Here is a 10041-nt window from a genome sequence, read left to right as displayed (position 1 = left end):
GCTGACGTTGTATTTAGATCAAATGTCTGTTTTTCTTTTTTCTCTTTAAAAAATTTTTAACGTTTATTCATTTTTGAGAGACAGAGAGAGATGGAGTGCCAGCAGGGGTGGAGCAGAGACAGAGGGAGGCACAGAATCTGAAGCAGCTCCAGGCTCTGAGCTGTCGGCACAGAGCCCGACGTGGGGCTTGAACTCACTGACGGGACCACGAGATCATGACCTGAGCTGAAGTTGGAGGCTTACCGGACTGAACCACCCAGGTGCCCCTAAATGTCGGTTTTTCTACATGAACTTCTGTATTTTAAGTAATGGTGCCCCCATCATTCGGTTCCAGCAGGACTGCTCAGCCTGTGCCTTGATAGTGGCCAGGAAAGTCCAGGACCTCCAAATGCAGCATGCAGAGACAGTGGGTGATGCAAAATGAGGCCCTTTCTCAGAAAATAATTCAACCCGAAAAAGTAAGAGATATCTTGCATTGAATGTGGAAGATTTCCCGGCCAGAAATGAGAGGAAAGGGTTTCTAGCTGCTCCAGTAGAGATGTTACTCTTCCTGTCCAGCAACCAAGGGCCGCTATGGCAGAGGCGTGTGGTCCTGTTTGCTTTTCTTATGTCGGTCTACGGGGCTGCGGGCACCAGCAAGAGGCTGTATTCTCACCCTGGGGCTGGCTCTCAGTGAGAGAGGCACTGAGCCCCTGCAAGGTGACTCCTTCTTCCAGACACTGCATCTTGGCCTGGTTTGGCTTTGCCCTCCCATGTACGTTCATGTCACATATTTCCAGATTTTTTCCAGAGGCAGCAAGGCAAAGCTCTTCCTGCTAAAACATGAAGGGAGGGGCCTTGCTGTATGAGAGCTAGTAACCATGAGGAAAAGGTTTTTGCTTTATAATTTTATTCAAAAAGAAACAAAAGACACCCCAAACAAAAACAACCATACATGTTGCACACAAAACTGCAAAAAAATACTTTTTATAGGATTAAGTCCTAATTCCTGTATCAGATGTGAGTTGGTGTTTCAACAACAGCTAATTCAAGGGAGGTTCAAGGCCGTACAAAAGGGAGCCTTCGTATTTTAGCACAGCCGCGAAAATACACATTTGCCTGTGAGCGCTCAGGAAACAAAGTCCAATCTGAAAGAAATTAGTCTCATGATATTTCAGGCAGGAAGTTTAAAATAAACGTTAACTATTGTCTTCTTCTTCCTTTTCAGATTGGTTTTCCCTCCAAACTGTGCTTTGAATTCTGTTATCTCCAAGGTTGGAGCTGGAGCGGGAGTTGGGATTACACAAAGTGTGGAGGAAGGCACAACTTTTTAGCTGGTGGATACGGTATCAGCTCTGTGGGCTCAATAGAATTCTCAAGGCCTTGTGAGTTTTGAAAACTGCCGTATTTCCTCTAATTTAAGACTCACTCTATTTTTCTTACATGTCAAAATAAATAAAAAAATTAAAAAAAAGAAATTGCCCCATCACGCAGAGCGAGTTAAAAAGTTTTCAAAGCTGGGGGGAATTGTTGTGACCATTTCATGCATCATTAAAAAAAAAAAAAAGCCTGTTATTCAGAATTCAAAATCTGTAGAAAATTTCTAGTGACTTTCACTAGAAGCTGTTTAATGTTTATCCTTAAAAAAAAGGAAAAACGAAACTATAAGCTTAACCAAAGAGGAAACGCCAGTAAACCCCTAGGATTCTCCATGATGCCTTCAAATTATATTGTCTATCTTAAGTGTGCTAATGAGGCCAAACTCTTAAGCGTGGCTGAAAAGCAGCCGGTCCCCACCAGGCCATGAAATAACTGGGGGTACAAAATGATTTGGAAGAATATTTAATCTCTGATTATGAAAGAAGCCAGAGTTAAGCTTTGGTAATTGTGAATGGTGTAGAGTCTGTGTCTAGAATCGTTTTTTTGTACATGGACATCCATTGTTCCAGCACCATTGGTTGAGAAGACCATGTCTTTTCTCCATTGTATCACTTTGCTCCTTGTCAAAGCTCAGTTGACAATACTGATGGGAGTCTGTTTCTGGGTTCTCTGTTCTGTTTCATTGGTCTGTTTGTTCTTTTGCCAATACCACACCCTCTTCATTACCTCAGCTTTGTGGGAAGACTTGAAATTTGATAGTGTCAATCTTCCAGCTTTGTTTTTCTCCTTCAATACTGTGTTGACTATTCTGGATAGTCTGTGTCGCCTCTCCACGTAAACTTTAGAATCAGGTTATTGGTATCCACAAAATAACATGCTGGGAGTTTAGTGGGATTGCATTGAACTTATAGATCAAGTTAGGAAGAACTGACATCTTGAAAATACTGAGTCTTTACATCCGTGAACATAAGACATCTCCCCATTTATTATTTATTGAATTCTTCTCTAATACTCTTATCAGAGTTTTATAGTTTTCCTCATATAGATCTTATACATATTTTGTTAGATTTTTATTTCATTTTGGAGGGTGCTAATATAAATAGTGTTATGTTTTGGTTTTGTTTTTTTATTTGAGAGAGAGAGGATTTCCAGCAGGCTCCACACTCAGTGTGGAACCTGGTACAGAACTTGATCCCATGACCCAGAGATCATGACCTGAGTCGAAATCAAGAGCCAGATGCTCAATCAGCTGTGCCACCCAGGAGCCCCAGTGTTATGTTTTTACTTTCAAATTCCTCTGTTCATTGCTGGTATATAGGAAAATGATAGCAGCATATAATTGCACAGATGTGTGAACGCTAAAGTAATTTAAGAGTATATACAGTTAATTTAGCTCCCCAAGCTCTCCCTGTCTTTTTCCCTCCTCTCTCTTTCTAACTTCTTTATTTACTTCCTTCTTTCCTTTCTTTCTCCCACTGAAGGGCTTCTATTCAAGTGATAGAGCATCTTACAATCAGTAGCATCTCAGAATTGGGGAAATAGCATCTCGTGTTGCTTGATATGGGATAAAGGGATGGGGATGACTTCAAACAGGTGGGATTATTGGCTCTCTTTAGAGAAGATACTGAAGAGACCAAATCACCATAAAAGAGTCAAGTGCAGATAGACATAAGCAAGGGCTGGGTTCCTTCCGCCTATTTGGAGCGGGTGGAGAAAGGGTGGCTCTGGGTTTTGTGAGCATGGCAAGTGGGTCAGATGGGCAGAAAGCAACTCTCAAAAGAAGGGAGGCAGTGAAATTTGAGCATTTAGAGATCATGTGCACAACCTTCCTCAGGGCTTTTGCATCTACTTGTTCTCTTTGACCAGGCCATTCTTCCCCTAGATAGCCTCATGGCTTTCTTCCTCATCTGCTATAAGTTTTTGCTTATACTTCAATTTCTCACTGAGGTTTTCTTTGACCACCACACTAACAATGACAAAGTCCTACTCCCTATATTCCCTAATGTCCTTCTCTGCATTTTCTCCCACAGCAGTGCAAGGAACAGAGAAAGAAACTGAAAGAACAGGGAGAAGGGGAAAGTGTGTCTCCCCTTATTTTTCAACAGGGAGAATTAAGCCTCTTATTTTTAATTTGCTCGTGCTCTTAAATGCGCCAGAATCTAGAATAATGCATAGGGTAGAAACTCACTAAATATTTGTGGGATGAATGAGGGATCCTGGTGTGACTGTCGGAATGCTTCATCTATGAGTTCAAACCCCAATTACAAATTGTGTTCCATGTAAACATAGTTCCAAGGGATGTGAATAGGCATTTCCCCCCTTGTTCAGCATTTGTTCTGTGTCATTTTTTCCTTTATCCTCATTTAAAAGAAATGATTGTGACATAGCTTATGTGCAGTAAAATTAACCTTTTAGGTGCATTCAACTCTGAGTCTTGACGAACGCACAGTTGTATAGTCATTGCCCCTACTGTGATGTAAAATATTTCCTTCACTCCAAAAACTTCCCTCTTGTCCGTTTCTAGTAAACCTTTCCGCTACTCCCAGACTTTGGTGGCCACTTGACAGCTTTCTACTCTTACAAGTTTTGCCCATTCCAGGATGTCACATGAATGGTATTATACAATATGTAGCCTTTTGAGCCTGGCTTCTTTCCCTTCATACAATGTACTTGACATTCAACCATATGGCTGCATGTGTCAGTAGTTTATTCTTTTTTGCTGTGGAGCAGTATTCCCTTGTATGAATGTATCCGTTTGTTCACCCATTCATTCATTAACTGTGGAGGGGAGGAAACACACTTTTTCCTCTACCCTCTGAGGTTCAGTGGCTGGAGCCCTGCAAACTGAACTGACAAAAGACAAATTAACAGGAGAAAAAAAAGGTTTATTTCATATGTGCATAAGAAGGGCTTCACAGAAATCAAAACCCCACAGGAGCCTGGGTGGCTCAGTTGGTCAAGTGTCTACTTCTGCGCAGGTCATGATCTCCTGGTTCGTGGGTTCGAGCCCCGCATCAGGCTGACAGCTCAGAGTCTGGAGCCTTCTTCAGATTCTGTAGTCTCTCTCTCTTTGCCCCTCCCCCACTCGCAGTCTGTTTCTCTCTCTCTCTCTCTCTCTCTCACTCACTCAAAAATAAATAAGCGTTAGAAAAAAAAATGAAATTAAAACCCTAAAGAGGCAGCTAGACCTTAAAGCTTATCCACCATTTTAGCAAAAGGGCAATAAATTTGCAGAGCTATAACAAGACAAATGGAAAGGGTTTGAGCTTCTAGGGGTGGTAAATTGTGGGAAGGTAAATATATGGGGAAACTAATGGAAGATAAGGTTTATTTAGTAAAGGCTGTTTGTGTATGTCCATCTTGGTGCCGACTTTCCATCTGCTTTGTGGCCATAAAACTCCCCCAGGAGAGGGCATTTACGGCAGCCCTCATTTCTCAGAAGTTTCCATTCTTTATCAGATAGGGGAGGCTCTGAGAAGGCCTGTTTCTTCATCCTTTGATTCTCAATTGGCTGTAGCTCCAAATCATCTTTACCCCAAAGCGGCATATTTTGGGGTGGCATATTCTGGTCCCCTTCCGAGGACATTTGCCCTGTTTCCTGTTGTGGGTGATGATGAATGAAATGCTTTGAGCATTTGTGTCCTAGTTTGCTGTGAATGTAAGTTTTTTTTTCCCACTTGGATCAATACCTCGGAGCGAGATTTCTGGCTGTATGGTAAGCGTACATATGGCCTGAACGTGAGGACAAAGAGAGGGTGGCCATCCACAAGCCAGGAAGAAAGCTTTCACCACAAACCGACCGTGCCTCCAGAACTGTGAGAAAATACATTTCTGTTGTTTAAGTCACCTGGCCTATGGAAGTTTCTTATGGTAGCCCAAGCTAAGACAGTATGTATTTGACTTTATTTTTAAAAATTGCCCAACTGTTTCCCAAAGCTGTGGTACCATTTTGCACCCTGACCAGCAGGATTACAAAAGTCTCATCTGCTCTGCATTCTCACTAGTACTTAGTATTGCCAGTTTTTTTAAAAAGTCATTCTAATAGGGTGTATGTTTTAAATTTTCACTTCCCTATTTACTAATGATGTTGAACATCTTTTCATGTTTAACAGGGTTTTCAACCAAGTGGAACAGATTTCTTTCTTTACTGCAGGACTGCACTCAGTCTTACTATATTAATGCACAGTGTGAACTGCCTAATGGGAAGATTGCTGGGACTATAATTTTGACTTGACCGGAACTCTTATCTCATGGTCAAGATTGCAAGACTAGGATTCCAGTGAGAACATTTTAGCAAATGCTGGCCTGAGTATATGGTCAAGTACACACTCTTTTGTGGAGCATTAATCTGTTTGCAACCAACTCATTCAGTCTTACTTCCCGTTGGTCCCTATTCCCAAGAGAAATATTTTTGAGGTATCAGTTATTCCACCTCCAAGCCTTTGCTCATGCCATTCTACCTGCTTGAAATGCCTTCCCCCCTTCCCTTCTTCTCTGAACTCACCCAGCTTTGCCCATCTGGCTCACGCCCACAGGGAGCTTTTCCTGCCCACAGTGATCTTTCTCAGACCTCCCGATGACTGGGCCACTCATGGGGACTCTTGATCACATCCCGCCTAGCTTTTTTCTATATTTTCCCCAAAGTTGCTCTGCTCTGCTTTTGTAATGGGATAGTTAGTGGAAGGCTCTGATATCCTAGACTTTTTAAAAAGTCCCCTGATGCATTGAGTTGTGTGCATAGCTCCTGCTTATAAACCCCTGTTGAATTCAGCTAAAGTAAATTAATAGCCATTTATATCAGCTCACTTAAATGTTAACTCTCCACTTATCCAGGCACCAAGAACAAAGGTCGGAAAGAGAAGTTTGTTCACAGTTCCTGACTGAACGGGGAGAAGACATTTAATGGAAACATGAACCTCATGCCTGGGTCTCCTGGAACTTGTAGCTGAACCTAGGAGTTTGTGGCCAAGCCTACCAACCACATCCCCCAACGATTTCTTCTCTTTTGGCACGTTGGTCTTGGAGTTGGGAGAGGAGAGCACCCAGTCCATTCTTATCTTTAAAGAGAGAAGAAACAGCGAAGTCTGTGACATTCAGGTTTCTGTGCCCTCTCTCCTCTCGCTGGTCATCTTGCCCAGCTCAGCAGACTGTGCATACCCAGCTCACTAGCCAGAGAACTGGCTAGCTGAGGCAGCTGGTGAGTCAGGAATGTGCTCAAGTGTGGTTGTCAAGAGTGGTACAGCCGATCTCCCACATCTTAGCCTTTTCTGAGCACCTGAGCCCTGCGGTAGCATCAGACTGGGCGGCACAAACGGGCGTGCAGCCAGGAATCAGTCGGTGGGAACACGACATGCGCAGTTCTGCGGTGACCACACCCTGTAGCTTTCTGTCCTTTGTCCTCTCAGCATACATAGATGGAGCATCTACTATATATCGGGCACTAGGGATTCTTGGGGGATACAGGTATGAATGTAACATGATCCTTGACCCAAGGAACTTCTAGTTTTCATGGGAGACAAGCATATAAATAAAACCTTCCAACAGACCCCTAGATGTAAGCCATAATTCCTAGCCTGTGCTACTGACGGTGGTAGGAGTTGGGATAGAGATCCTACTAGAAGTCACAGATTTGCATTGCTCTGACTCCCACCCACAGAAGTCTAAGAGTTTCTAGGGTCTTCCATAAGGTTATGAAGACCTCTTGGCTGCCACAGTGCAACACAGGTCTTCTTCCTCTGTCTGCCCATGCTCACTGTGGTCAGCAGTCCTGGATCCGGTGACATGTAGATATGAATGCCCGCCCAAGGCACCCTGCACTGCAGATACTGGCTGAAGGCACTATATACATGTCTCCTCCCACTTCTGTGACAGGAGACATGCCAACCACTATGGCCAACTGCCCAAGCCCCCATGACGATTCTTTACTCAAACCTGTTTCAACAGTAACTTCAAGTGGGCCTGAGTCCTCTTCACCCCAACTTGAACTCCATTCTGTTAACAACACTCCAGAGCTGTACTTCTTAATGTATAAGTCAAACTACAGTGGCATTTGGGCTGCCCTAGTGCCTGCAACACTCCTGAACATTGGAAACAGGCATCGACTTCCTCCAGGTGGACGCAGCCCCATGCAAGTGCGCATGGCTCGGTAAGTGAACGACAGCTTGGGTTTCAACCCCAACTCACCCCCTTGGCTGGTTGTCCTTGGCAGGACACAACCTAGCCAAGGGACGATCCTGATGACATGGCCCCTGGCTGTATTATTACAAGACACTGGCTGTCTTCACAGTTGTTTGCTAGACATTCATGGCCATTTCCCGAGGTTTTGTCTGACTTGAACTCCAGGGTAGGTCTCTCGGGGGCTGTTTCCCGAGGTTTTGTCTGACCTGAATTCAAGGGTAGGTCTCTCAGGGTCTTCCATCTTGACCTTCTGGTCACGTGGCAATTGACCCTTCCGAGGGTGGCATATCTACTGGGTGCACCTGGTCTTTTCCGGAGACTGCTCCGGCTACCAGCTTGAGGGAGGGGATGCCACTCTGTTCTGTACTCTGCCTACCAACTGCATGTGCCTGGATTTTCATTAATTCCTCATGGCATCACTGAGACAACCTTATAGCATTTAACAAGTTTTCACTCAAGTTTCAAAGATAAAGGAAGGAACATACATATGTGGTTGATGAAATATATATGTATACACACACACACACACACACACACACACACACACACACATATATATGTATATATATCCCCGGGGAGATATATAGATAGATATAGATATAGATATAGATATAGATATAGATATAGATATATAGATAGATATAGATATATAGATAGATATAGATATAGATATAGATATAGATATATCTATCCCCTGCCCCAGAGCTGGAAAGAAGAGAGAGAGAGAGAGAGAGAGAGAGAGAGAGAGAGAGAGAATGATACACATACTGATATAGATTTCCCTGGAATGAATTTACAAATATTGTATAACTAATATCTGCGCTGGGGTTTCTTACCAGACCACTGTCCTGCTGTCTTCATGGCTTGTGGCCAGGGGAAGCTCATCCCTACTGCCAGAAATCCCTGGGGCACCTCCATCCTCAAACTCAGCCCAAACCGAGCCATGGCTTCAGAGAGGAGGAAGTTGTATCCCTTCATCTCAATCCCAGGTCCTTATTTCCTGTCCCAGAATTTATTTTTTGCCAGGATGATTAACAGTTGGAATGTTACACCCTTTAGGAGAACCACACCCCCACCTACAAGAGGACTCGTCTGGCTAACAGGTTGACCACACAAAGAAGTGACGTCAATATATTTTTTAAAGTTTGGTTTCCAAAGGCTAGGGATACAGGTTTACCTGTGGGCTTTTTGTGACAAAACACTTAACAGAGATCTCAGTGAAACGAGACCGTAAGTTGTTAATGACTATAGTCTCGACAGAACCCATGAGGACTGAGCTACAGGAGATCTTCAGACAGAGCTAATATAGCTCCTGTATGTTCCAAATGGGAAATGATGGGCAAATTCTTAGGGCTCAAAAGAAGTGACTTTTGGTTCGATGAAATTATGTATTACTTCATATAGCGGATGGTAGACTTGGGGGACTTTGGCAGGTGAACAATGTTGGGTAAGAAAGGGCTATGTGTAAAAAATAAGCAACCTCTGAATACATACACAAACCCTTTTTTTTTTTTTTTTTTTTTTTTTTGCTACTCTCAAGGATTCCTGAGATGCTTTGGTGGAATAGAAACTTCAAAGTGATGCCAAGCAAGGTCCTATAGTTTCTCGGGTGACCTGTTGTACAACCGTGCTAGAAAACTTCAAGTCTGTTATTCAGAGAACTGATAGACAGCCTGTCTTTGGAAGCAAAGACCTGGGTCTGAATCTGGACTCAGCCACTTACTACCTCTGTGTTCTTGGTGATAAAGGCAATCCTATTTTTTCCCCCTTTTCTTTAAAAAATTTTTTTTTAATGTTTATTTATTTTTGAGAGAGACAGAGACCGGGTGTGAGCAGGGGAGGGACAGAAAGAGAGGGAGACACAGAATCCAAAGCAGGCTCCGGCTGTCAGCACAGAGCGTGACGAGGGGCTCCAACTCACAAACCCTGAGATCATGACCTGAGCCGGTTGGACGCTTAACTGACTGAGCCACCCAGGCACCCCATTTTTCTTCCTTTTCAATGATAAAGGTAATTCTTATATCGGGACCTGCAAAATCGAGGCTTCTCCAGTGGCATGGCCCACCACACAAATAGAAACCTAAGTGTGTAGCACTTAAGGGAAATGTGTCACTGTCACAGAAACCTAGCATATGCCAGTCACAATCGCCCAACTCCGCTCTGCCTTACCTTAGCCTAGAAAATAGGAACTTTGAGCTTTATAAGGAAGTCCCCACCCTCTTGGCCATTGATTCTCTGAGTTGCCGTTTCTCATGCTCTAAAAAATCTGCTCTTGCCCCAACTCCCTCAGGAAGAGTGCTTTTTTACTGCTTGAGAAGCGCTGTCCTCCCCCAATGCATGGGTCGTTTCCCCGTGAATAAAGGACATCAAAGTCTTGCACGGTTTTATTTTTGTCATTTGACATTGGGAAAATCACTTAACCTCTCTGAATTTCAATTTCATCCTCTATAGCATGGGCATGAGAATTCTTTTGTCCACAAACTCTCAGGGTATTGTCAACATTCA

General features: G+C 43.4%; 1 long non-coding RNA gene across 2 annotated transcripts; it reads left to right on the top strand.

Annotated features, from left to right (window-relative positions):
• The first annotated feature begins 211 nt into the window (after positions 1 to 211).
• Positions 212 to 9412, top strand: LOC125164209 (uncharacterized). 2 transcript variants are annotated; one of them, XR_007151683.1, is made up of 4 exons: positions 212 to 260; positions 1208 to 1364; positions 5472 to 7504; positions 8376 to 9412. It is a non-coding gene; the product is annotated as an uncharacterized LOC125164209 (long non-coding RNA). The 2 variants fall into 2 exon arrangements; XR_007151682.1 differs by having other exon boundaries at positions 214 to 1364.
• The last annotated feature ends 629 nt before the right edge of the window (positions 9413 to 10041 follow it).

The sequence above is a fragment of the Prionailurus viverrinus genome, chromosome B1 (genome assembly GCF_022837055.1).
Source record: "Prionailurus viverrinus isolate Anna chromosome B1, UM_Priviv_1.0, whole genome shotgun sequence".
Classification (NCBI taxonomy): Eukaryota; Metazoa; Chordata; class Mammalia; order Carnivora; family Felidae; genus Prionailurus; species Prionailurus viverrinus.
Note: the sequence above shows the minus strand (reverse complement) of the source record. Positions and strands in the feature narration are given on the sequence as shown.